This window comes from Canis aureus, chromosome 21 (genome assembly GCF_053574225.1).
Source record: "Canis aureus isolate CA01 chromosome 21, VMU_Caureus_v.1.0, whole genome shotgun sequence".
NCBI classification, from domain to species: domain Eukaryota; kingdom Metazoa; phylum Chordata; class Mammalia; order Carnivora; family Canidae; genus Canis; species Canis aureus.
This window is the reverse complement of record NC_135631.1, coordinates 36,108,269-36,121,192: the sequence shown is the minus strand read 5'-3', so window position 1 is coordinate 36,121,192 and position 12,924 is coordinate 36,108,269.

Sequence of the window (12,924 nt, the reverse complement as noted above, 5' to 3'; positions counted from 1 at the left end):
AGGCTCATATAATACTTGACATTTGTTTTGATCTCCAAAGAACAATGCATTATATTAAAAGCTAAAATCTATACTGATCTTTAATAATTTCTGCCTATTGATAGCCTTCATTTTTCACCCTATACCTCACTGATGCTAATAAGTACTCTGAAACATTAGTAGAGTTCAGAATTTAGCTCTAAGTGCTTTTGGTAGAACGGCATCATAGGTCCTTAAAGAATGATGGGTCTACAATAGTAATTATTTAGTCTCCTGCTGAATTGAAATTGCAGTTCTTTGGGAAACCATTGCTAGTCTTTTATTTACTAGCCCTAGCAAATACCATTAAACTTACATATAGCAGACAATCCTTTATTTTTTTATTTTTATTTAAAAAGAATTTATTTGAGGGGGGGGAGAGACAGAGAGAGAGAGAACAAACACATGAGCAGGGGAGGGAGGGAGAGGGAGAAGCAGACTTTCCCCAGCCTTATGTCAGGAGCAGGGAGCCAGCCAACAAGGTGCTGGATCCCAGGACTCAGGGATCACGACCTGGGTCAAAGGCAGATGCTTAACCAACTGAGCCACCCATGCGCCCCAACAATCCTTTTACTTTTGCCATTGTGAGAATCTTCGTCAACTCAGTGTACTTTCCTGCTCCTGGATGAAAGGCAAAGGAATCTGTCCTTGACCAGTCATCAGAGTGTGCTTCGGAGCTTTATAAGGCTCATCATCATGGTATGTGTCAAAGAAGTAGGAGCTTTTGACAGTGCCAGCTCTGTTCCTAAAGAGCACATTCAGATTCAGTGTGACCACTGCAAAATGAGAGGTAGAAATAGAACATCTCTAAGGAGCTTTTAGTTCCAAAGGTCTGTATTATTTTGAAAATGAAAGGTTGGGCCACACTGTCCTGGTCCTTGCTGATGATCTTGAGTTCCTAGTGTTGGCCACTTCGTCATCTTTAGATTGCTCTTAAAAGGGAAGAAGATTTCCTAATTAATGGAGGCTTCATCTTAATTAGGCAGTAAAAAGAATAATCAGCACACTGATTTGCTGAGCATGGCAGTTGATCACGTGATGTGAGTGAATGCTATTTGTGTAACAACAAAACTTGTCATAAATGGCTGCTAAAACTCATCCCCACTCTATGTGCCTCACACCACTCAAGTTCTCTGCTATGCCTATCACCGTTAGGTGGCAGAAATAATTCAGATATGCAACAGTTGGGGCTTTAGGTGTTTGTTTTTTCTTGTATTCCTAACATATTGTTGGAAAAATGAGCAAAAGTAATTATTAGAAATAATCCACTCTACCTTAGTTTAACTCTGAGATGTTTTATGAGTAGAAATGACTTTGTTCCAATTCTTTGTGTGTGTGTGTGTGTGTGTGTGTGACATGCTACTATTGGTTATGCATTAATATATTTTTAAATACATTGTAAAAGCAAAAACACATGTAGATATGTGCAAAGTATAAGAAATGATCTTTCAAATGCATACTCTGCCAAAATCCTGTTTTAAGAAAATGGTTGTCATTCCCTTCGAGGTCATCTTTGTCATCGACCTGAATTCTATTCCCATTTTTTTCTGCTCAGAAGAAGTAATTTTCCGCTTAACATTCCTTTGCGTTTTGACTTACACTATACATCATTGTGTACCAAAACAACATCATGTTTAAGTTTTCATGGATCCAAAAGAGAATTACATTGTACAAATCACGTATGATTTGCCTTTTAATTTTATTAGAGGCCATGCTCCAGAAATTCATTCTTACTGTTCTTTAAGGTTCAGTACATTCATACTTGTCTTACATCAATATGACACGAACCTAGCACAGTTTACGGATTCTTTTGCTAGTGTACATTCAGATTGTATCTGTAAACACTGGGTCCTTGCAGAGATTATTGTAGTATAGTGACACACAATGTTACATTAGTTTCAGATGTATAACATAGTGATTGGCAAGTCTATATGCATTATGCTATGCTTACCACACGTGTAGCTACCATCTGTTCCCTGACTGATTTTGAGGTTTAGCATGATTTCAGGTATTAATTTGATGTTTATGATTATTTTTCTATGATGCGCCTTTACATGGCTTTTGACACGTTTTCTATTGTGTTGTGTGTTTTTAATATACTTGTAGAATTTCCTTGTGTATTTTGGACACTACCTTCTCCCAATTTTTGTTTTCTTATTTACAGTATCCTCTGATGCCATAAAACCTCATTAATTCATTTGTGTGTTACTTTGTATCTTATTTAGGCCTTTCCTAACTGGTAACATAAAGATACTGTTCTATATTAGCTGTTAAAGTTTTTATAAATTGTGTTTTGTCACTAAATGTCATACAACGATATATGGTGTGAGGGAAGAATTCAATTTTTGCTTTTATGACCTCAAACGGTAGTATCAGTACCATTTATTGAAAACTCGATCCTTTCTCCACTGACCCGTAATGTCATTTCTATCATGAAGCGATTACTAAGTATATGCGGGCTTTCTGTTGGGGGAAGAGAGGAGAGGACTGTTCAACTGGTTTATCTTTAAATAATACCAGGTTATCTTTTTTTTTTTTAATTTTTTTTATTTTTATTTTTTTTATTTATGATAGTCACACAGAGAGAGAGAGAGAGGCAGAGGCAGAGACATAGGCAGAGGGAGAAGCAGGCTCCATGCACCGGGAGCCCGACGTGGGAATCGATCTCGGGTCTCCAGGATCGCGCCCTGGGCCAAAGGCAGGCGCCAAACCGCTGCGCCACCCAGGGATCCCCCAGGTTATCTTTATTACTCTAAGTTTATAATACTTTCTGATGTTTGGTAAGGTAATTCTTCTACATTTTTATCTTCCTCAAGAGTATCTTACCTATTCTTGGGTCTTTGCATTTCCATATACATTTTTGATTTAGCTTTTCAAATTTTACAAAAACTATAGTTTAATCAATGCCAGTTCACATTTGTAGCTATTCCTCATTTTGGGAAGAATTGATATCCCTATAATGCTGATGGTCTGGGTTCATTGTTCATGTTCTATTTTCTACATTTTAAAAAATTTCTGCTGGCAAATTATATTTATAAAGATCTTGTAACCTTTGTAAAGTTTCATTATATACATTTTATTCAATAGGTGACATCTTTGAAAAGTTACTTTGAAAGGAAGAGACTTTATTTTTAGAATTATTTTAGACTTAGAGCACAAGTAAGCAAATAGTATAGAGAGTTTCCCTATACCTGCCCCTACTCCACAGGTTCCCTTCCTAACTTTCTATGTTAGTAAAAATGTGTATGGCACATTTTTTACAACTAGTGAACTGATAGTGGTGCAGTATATTAACTAAAGTCCAAAATTTATCCAGGTTTCCTTAGTTTTTATACACAGTCTTTGTCTTTTTCTGTTCCAGGATCCCATCTAGCATATCACATTACATTTGGCAATCATATCTCTTTAGGCTCCTTTGTGCTCTGACAATTTCTAGTTTTCTTTATATTTGATAATCTTCACTACCTGGAGGATCACTTACTGTTCGTGTATTTTGGAGACCCTTCCGCAAGTGGGATTTGTCTTTTGATCTCATGATTAGAATAGGCTATGGATTTGAGGATGGAAAACACAGAAGTCAAGTAGAATTTTCATTATAATGTATCAAGGGAACTTACTATCTACATGATTTATGACTGTTGCAGTTGACTTTGGTCACTTAGCTGAAGTAGTGTTGATCCAGACTGTCCTCTACTATAAAGTTACTATTGAATTCCAACCCCCTTTCTGTACTTTTGGAGGGAAGTCACTATTCACAACCCATACTTCAAAAGTAGAGAATTATGCTTTCTCCAAAATTACACTCTGATTTTTTCTTGGCGAATAAAAGTTAGCATTTTTTAACACCCTGAAAATTGCCAAGCTGTCTCAATATTTGTCTATTTTTTGTTCTTTTTAAACATAGACAATAATATCATCTGCAAATAATGTTTTGGTTCTTGCATCTGATACTTTTTATTGCTTTACTGAATTGGCCAGATGCCTGAAGACAACAGTGAATAGAAGTGTTGATATTGGATATCACTATATTTTTCCTAATCTGTCTACATTTAGTTCATAGTGGACCCTGGTTAGTTGTGCTCAAGAATCTTGGAGAAATATGTAAAGATGGATTTTTAAACCAAATATGATTGTATTCTGCTACAGCAACTATAAATTCTTTGCCCAAATTTAGTTTTATTACCATCACCTTCTTGCCAAGTGACCTAAAACATAACCACATATCAATTTTACAACAGCCAGAGTGTAGACCTCTCTGTGTCTGTGAAACTAACTCCTCTCCTGCCTCCTATGTATAACCTGATCCTCCTCTCTTTTTGTCTCTTGAAATTCTTACTCTGCTCTCTTCCCGAGTTCTCATGTTCCTGCCTCTGAGATGTAGAACCTGCTCTAGGCTCTCTTCTTTCTCTATAGTTTCTCCTCTATGTATTTCCATTACCCTCTTATTTCAGCTTTGGCCACTATATTTCTCCTACCTTTGAACTCTTTTCAAACCCTATCCTCATGTTCCACTGCCTGTGGGATAATTGAGTGATGCTGTATGTAGACTTGTCTAAGATCCAACCTACTTCCCCACCCCCCAAATCAGACCTTCTTCCTTTCACATATGTACATGAATCCAACTGTACTTCCAGTTACCAGGTTCAAAACCGTGACATCTCCTCTTCATACATGGAAAAAAATTTAATATGCAAATGATGGTACTAGGCTAGACGTGGAAAATAAAATGATGAATAGCACATGCCCTGCCTCCATGGACAGTTCACAGACAAGCAGTCTCTCATTTGCTTCAGATGAGAAGTCCTAAGGTCTATAGATTACCAATAAATTCCTATTGATTTAATTTCTTTTCAATCCCTAGTGTCTTGACTAAGATTCAAACCTGCCTTCATTTTATTTCTGTTCCTCACAGACATCCCAGATGTAATCTACATGCTGGAAAGTTGGCCTTTATTCAATACAAGCTCTGGTGATATTTTGATCTTACTAAAACAGGTGGCTCTAAGTTCTGAACCTGACATTCGAAGCCCTCATCAAAATGTTTGTTTGTTCTGGGTATGTCATCATTGCGCTACTAAACTCCCAAGAAAGAGCTTCATTAAATTCACAGTTGGTATGACACCGCAGTAAAATGTAATTTTAAATGAATTTTTACCTGATACAAGAATTTTTTCCCCCAGAAAATAGGCAGGATATCAGCCTTTTAGATTTTCTTCAGACTTATGGTTTTTTGTTTTGTTTTGTTTTTAGGTTTAGTAGTGCTCCAATCAGCTCACAATGTTTAACTCACTAATCCAAGTAAGGAAAGTCAGAATTGTTTTTTTAACCTGCTCCTGACCTATTGTACTCTCATGGGGAAGTCTGCTTTTTCTTATTTGCTTGCCTATAAAACGGTAATCATAAACTGTTTAATTCTTGACTATCAACAGGTGAATTATAATCATTGTAGATAACCTTGACTTTATGTCCTTGTTGGCTTAATTATAGAGTACTGGAAATTATCTTTAGCTGACATTGAATACTAGTAGTAGAAGTAGACTCCTGTCTATTCAGTCTTTGTCCAGACACTTTGCTGCCCTTAAAGAGGGCTTTTAGACTTAAAGACATAATCAATTAATATTTTCACATTTTTGGAAATCTTTGAACAAGTATTTCTTAGCTACCACTTTTGAGCTGATTAATTGAGCAGACCATGCTTGTTATATATAGCTTGGAGTAAGGAGTGAGGATGATGGGGCTTCAGAAGAAAAAGCTTAATATTTGCCCAACTCCTATGTTAGCTTTTCTTTTTTAAACAGACAGAAATGCTTTAATATTTGATGATATGCCTGTCAAACAGTAGATAATTACCTAGAACAATTTTTGAATTGAGTTTGGATCTAGATTATGCCTCTCCTATGTCTGTGACCTTGGGGATAGTATCTAATCTCTCTAGTCTCTGCTTTTTTTTTTTTTTTTGTCTCTGCTTTTTAATGCATAAAATGGACAGTAAAGAGGATTGCGCTTAATCCACATGTCTGCTGTACCTTCCGACCCATGTAATAAACAGATGTAAAACGTTAGACCAGAAGTTATCAAAGTGTAGTTCCTAACTGTAGCAACATCATTACCTGGGGACTTGTTTAGAAATTTCAAATATCGGGTCCCACTCCAGACCTACTAAATCAGGAGCCTTCTGGGTGGGGCTCAACAATCATGTTAACCAGTCGGCCTAGAGTCTCATGCCTACTTCAGGGAACCCATGCAATAAAAATATGAATGAATAAAAGCATTAATCTACAATTATGGGATGAAGCAGGGAATGATCATATCTTATATGGCCGAAGAAAATTTGAGATAGTCACTACATTTGAGCTGATAATGTGTCATTTATCATAGAGACAATTCAAAATAGTTAAACTTGGTTTGGAAAAAAAAAAAGAACTTTATGCAGGAGAACAAGATGAGGATGTGACTACCATTACTCCAATACATTTAGGGAACTAGAAGTTCTTTTTTTTAATTAAAGATTTTATTTATTTATTCATAAGAGACACAGAGAGAGAGGCAGAGACACAGGCAGAGGGAGAAGCAGGCTCCCTGTGGGGAGCCCGACATGGGACTCAGTCCCAGGACCCCAGGATAATGAGCTGAGCCAAAGGCAGACACTCAACCACTGAGCCACCCAGGTGCCCCAGGAACTAGAAGTTCTTCAGAATGCACAGAACAAAGAGCAGGAGGAAGAATTTATTGAGTTAAAAATATGTAAGTTTCCAAATTTCAAAATCAGTTGAAAATCAAGAAGTCATACTCGTTTTACCACATAATAAAATTTCTAGCAGTTAAAAGTGTTGTAGCAGAACTGTATCATCCAGTGGGAATGACAGAAATCTTGGGGTGGAGTGAGGGGTCCCTATTCTTAAGGTCTCTTAAATCCCTAAATAAAATGAGATCAAGGAAAAGGTAAAGCTTACAGTACAACACTTAGAAAAGGTAGAAATTCTTTAAACTCTATAATCAATTTCTATCTCCTAGTCACCAAGAAACACTTAAATATGTATCCCAAACTGTATGGATTGGAACTGACCTACTTTTAAAGTATTTCTTTCTTGAATGAACTATGTGAAGGTCAGAAGAAGGGGAAGGGGGGGCGGGAGGAAACACTACCAACAAAGGAGTCTGTGTGTTTTAGCCAGAGTGCTCTGCTTGACTTCACTGGGCAAATTCATGATTGGCCTGAGGCAAAACAATTCTATTTCATTCCTGACCCTCTGCTATATGCTCTGCCTTTCTTGCTATGAGGTTTTTAGAGCTAGGAAAATGTGATCCTAGAAATGTTTGAATATAATATTCTGACTTAAAGGCATGAATTAATTCTGTTATGTAAATCATCAACTTGTAGGTATGCGGTAGGACAGAAGGGTTCAGCTGCCAACTGACCTATTCTGTTAACACTATCACCTTCTAAGGAAAAAAAGAAATCCAGTTAGTATTTTTTTTAATAGTTTTCTCTCCCCTTCCTTTGTTTTCAGTAGGTGTCTTTCTAATCAGAGCATGTCAGTCACCAGGGTCATAAGACATTCAAAATTTTCTTGTTAAGGCTTTTGGATTAAAAATATGGACAGCCTGGGTGGCCCAGGGGTTTAGCGTTGCCTTCAGCCCAGGGCATGATCCTGGAGACCCAGGATCGAGTCCCACGTCGGGCTCCCTGCATGGAGCCTGCTTCTCCCTCTGCCTGTGTCTCTGCCTCTCTCTCTGTTTCTCTCTGTGTCTCTCATGAATAAATAAATAAAATCTTTAAAAAATGTCTCTGAGGTCATATCAAATATAATCCCTAAACTGTACCAAGACCTTGGGTGATCATTAATCTACCTAAAAGTTCCATTTGCCTGTTGATTTTTATTAACATGTTATTTTTTAATAATTATTTTAATTCCCATGCTATTAGGAGTCTTCCTTCCAGATTTTTCTTTTTTTATTATACTCTGGAATCTGACAGTTCCTTAAACAAACTTCCCTACATCTCCAAGCACATTGACGAAAACTGATTCTCCTCAGATGCCTATCTTGGTGGAAATACCCCTCCCACATGTATGTGCAACAGGCTTTTAAATCAAAGGTGGCATCACCTGATTCCTTGAGGTGGCTTCCAAACAACTACTTTTCTTAATGTCTTTAAAAATTATTTTAAATTTAATTCACATTTTTATTGAAGTGATATATGGATATACTTTAAAAATGTAAATAGTTCTATAAAGCTTTTTACAAAAATCCAGTAGTCCCCCAGACACCAGGGGCTTGCAATTCTCAAGGTAATACTTGTAATTCTGAGTTGTTTCTTTTGGAATCTGCCCTCAGATTTATAAACAACATGTATATATATTTTCTTTTCTTTTTTCTTTTCAGTTTTAGATATTAGCTATTCCTACAGAGCAAGGGATAGCCTTACTTACCTTTATTATTCACTTATCCCACCTTCCTTTCCTTTCTACCCACCTCCAAATATAGGTATAGTTATTAAGCTATTCTTTAAATCAAGATTTAGTATAAGGATTGTGCGATTATTATTTACTGCTGAGTCATTCATGTGATATACAAAATTTCTTTTCTCTAACATTTCTTTCCTTAATGATACACTTTCTGTTTTCTCTGTACCTTCACTATGTCATCCTTAAACTCTGGGTCAATAAAAGCCATAAGTCTGTCTCAGAAGTGGATATCATTTTATGTTTCTCTTATCTTCACTTTTTTATTCTCCATACATTTTGTTCTAAAGCCTCACTGTTTCCTCACGTTGTCTCTCTGCAGGGTTATGGCCTTATCTACAGACACGACTCATGACTTAACATGTGACCATATAGCAAAACTCAAAGTGATCAGTTGTGGTAACTAATACAACCTCTTTGTTACCACTTTCACTGCTTTCCTTCTAGTCTCAGTAGACAGGCTTGCTCATACCTTGTACAATCTAAGTCTGCTCCTTTGTTCTAGATCACATCCCTCTAGCAGGTCAGTAAACTGCATATTTAAATCCCTCCAAGCTCATTTCTTACCTTTTTATTTCATTTACAACAGCCTTAGTCTAGTTCTTATCATCTGTGTTTTTCTATTACAGCAGTCTCCTATGTGGTATGTTTATCTCCTGCCTATGTCACCCCCATCTATCCTCACATTGCCACCAGAGTGACTTCCTAGAACACATTTTTTTAAAGATTTTATTTCTATTTACTCATGAGAGACACACACAGAGAGAGAGAGAGAGAGAGAGAGAGAGAGAGAGAGAGAGAGGCAGAGACACATGCCGAGGGAGAAGCAGGCTCCATGCACGAACCCGATGTGGGACTCGATCCCGGGTCTCCAGGATCAGGCCCCCGGCTGAAGGCAGCGCTAAACCGCTGGGCCACCCGGGCTGCCCATAGAACACATTTTGAATCATGTGATTCCCTTGCTTAAAATCCTTTGGAAGCTCCCCAATGTGTATATAGTAGGATGCATGCTCCTCACTATGTCGTGTGAAGCTAGCACAGCTTCCTGACTCTCAAAACTTATCTTTTCTAGATTCACAACCATTTTTTGATGTATTATATATTGTGCAATGCACAGTCATTAAAAGTCATTCGATGTGTTTTGATAAACGTGTAAAGCCATGGTACACTGTTCTTAGACTTAAGCTCCCAGAATAATGAACTACGTATATTTCTTCAAATATGCCTCATTCTGAACTTCTGCATATGCCTATGATTTTCTCCCTTGACCTACAATGTTTGGCTTGCTATCTGGCAGCAAACACGATACCTTCTGGGAAATATATCCATTCTTTCTTTTCTTTTTTTTCTCTCGCACCTTCTACATAACTGTCATGGTACTCATGAAGCCTTCTTGTCTTTATATATCACTTACCACTATTCTCCATCAGAGTGGGCACCTTCCAGAATGGGATCCACGTAAATATTTTTCTATGAATATTCCATCGTTAGTAGCAAATAGGCATTCAATAATCAAATAAAGGCACAAAATTAATATTTCTTTTATTTTTTTAAATCTTAATATAGTGCAGTTCAGGTGAATGGTACAATGAATGGTTAAGAGCAGAAACAGGAGAATCTGACTACTTGAGTATAAGTCATGGCTCAGCGACATATTGCCTGTGAGATTTGGGAAGTTTCTCTAGTCTTATGTGACTCAGCATCCTAAAATGTAAAATGAGGAGATTTATGGCACTTACCTCATGGGTTGTTTAAAGCTTAAATTGTACTCTTAAAATTATTGGAACAATTTTGGTACCCAGTAAACATTCAACATTATTGTTATTTTTTAAAAAAATTTTTATTTATTTATGATAGTCTCACAGAGAGAGAGAGAGAGAGGCAGAGACATAGGCAGAGGGAGAAGCAGGCTCCATGCACCGGGAGCCCGATGTGGGATTCGATCCCGGGTCTCCAGGATCCCGCCCTGGGCCAAAGGCAGGCGCCAAACCGCTGCGCCACCCAGGGATCCCAACGTTATTGTTATTATTGTTTAATTTACATTAATAAATTGATTTTACATTGAAAATACTAAAAATTTTAGCTAATCGAAGGAAGGTCAAATCTTAAAAATTAAAAATCATTTAATTCGATCAATGAGGTACCTTGTTCATAGTGCCTCTTAGGGAAGGTAAGAAAAATATTGAATTATCACAAGTATCTATACCACTGAAGTGGTATAGGATTCCTAGAATCCAGGTTTGTTCATATGTATTTCCTCTTTATTATTTTTATGGGTATTACTTTAGAACTACCTAATATGAAAACATTAATGCAGCAAATCAAAATTAAACCCGTATTGTTCATACTGGAGATCACAAAACACACAAGCACATGTAAGAGAATGACATAGCAAGCCCAAGCACCCAGAGCTATTCGGATGCATAGAAAATTGATCAGTTTTTCAAAAATGAGAAAGGATGAAAGGTTGAGAAAGTAAAACAAGGAGAGTGGTGCATGGTTAGAAACAGGTGGGACTGATTTAGAATGCCATCCTGAAGGAGATGCTGATTCAACATGGAGTTGTTTTATAGTCCAGATCTGGTTGTAGCTTGTCTTTAAAAATGATTCTTTTAAAAGACTCTAAAATCTGTTGCAAAAATGAGTTGGCAGCCCATTCAAATGGAAAGCTGTAGTTAATAAAAGTAATTTTTCCTGCCTAACACACAACAGAATTTGCACCAATGTATTTTTATGGCTATTCAACTAAAAATAAAATCAAGATGGGGACTGTAGTTATATTTTTCTTGAGCATAATCTGAATTTTTAGATTCCAAAGTTCTGTGGCTGTATTCCTGCCATCTGGTGGTTGAAAATATTGATGTTCTTGCAGTCTGTGAAGCTATATCCTTTGTACACACATATTAATATGCATTGCCTCCCACAAAGTAATTTGCCATAACTGAAACTGGCATGCGTTTCAGTACATTGTGCATGGAGAAAATGGAATGTAGTTTCCTTTTCAAATTCTTCAATCAAAATTTATGATGACTTGTTCAATTATTTGCACACAAAAGTTTATTGTGTTGAATTCTATAAACAGTATTGTTTCGGAGTGAAGTTTATTTTTTTTTTTCATTTCAGCATGCTCTATAGATATTTTTCTCCACTCTCTCCAACTCAGTGCATTTTTAGAATGCCAAGGAATTTTTAGGTAGCCTTAGAATAAATTATTAATTTTGGTTAACACCTTTTCAAGAATGGCAAAGTAAAATTGAATGCAAAATGAAAAGCAAAGTGGAGTTATGAGTGGAGTTGAGTCGAAGACAACCATTTGCTTGGTTTGTGAGCATCTGGACCTTCCTTCACTTCTGCAAAGACAAGTTTTTTGTATGCCTTCCAAATCACAGAAAATATGTAATGAAGCAGGAGTGAGGACAAGAGAATGGGGAAGGAGAGAGAGCAGACCCTAACTTTGTTATAGTAGAAATAAATATATCTCAGGTTAGGTAATCCATCAAAGACTCCCTTCTCCCTAAGGTCAGGATCAAACTTAATTGCTGACTCCCTTTAGGACCTTGACTCTGGGTTCATGACTGCCCTTAAAACATTTCACTCCTATTGGTTACCAGGAACCTCTTCTATCCTACGGCTGTCAGAGGACTTTCAACACTGTGGAGAATTCCTCCTTTTAGAATGGGGTTGGTTTTCTGCGGCTTATTTCTTTGTTTAAGCCTTTGCAGCTGTGTGTGCAAGAGGAGTGGTTAGATAAGAACATTTTCAATATTAACTGGAGTTTTACTTGCCATTCCCTTTGAACACTCCGATTTTTTCTACTTTGTTGGACAAGGACATGGAATTTGGAAACCTACTATTTGGATACCAGGTCTAGTTTTTTTTTTTTCTGTTAATTGACTTCACTCAATAATTTTAGTCTTAATAGATGTATCTGTAAAATGGGGATGATGACAATACATACCCCCCCCCCACCAGAAGGCTTTTCCATGATCAATAAATATGCTGCTAAAGAATTTATAAAATAGACTGCTAAAAAAAGTTGTGACATTCATAATTGCTCCAATTCTATTTGCTTCTCTTTATCTCTGGTTCCAGCCAGTTCAAAAAGAGGACAAAATAGTATTTAATGGAGGAAGAATATTGTGTGTGACAAGAGTCACTTTCCAGAAAAGGCTTATTTATGATGGAGACTAAGTGTATGGGCAGCTACAGAATGTGGGTGAAGGAGACTAAGAATGGGGCCCTCTACAAATAGCTACCACCATCTACTATCAAACTGAGGTTGAAATTTTGTAACTAAAGATTCATTTCATTTAGATCTCGATGGTCCCTCTTCAGAAAGTCTGTACCAAAATGCAAACACTTTACAGAGGTTATCAGTTAGTTACCAATAGCATGTAGAGATAATTGAAGGGGTGGTCTACTGGTCAGAGGTCAAGTTACC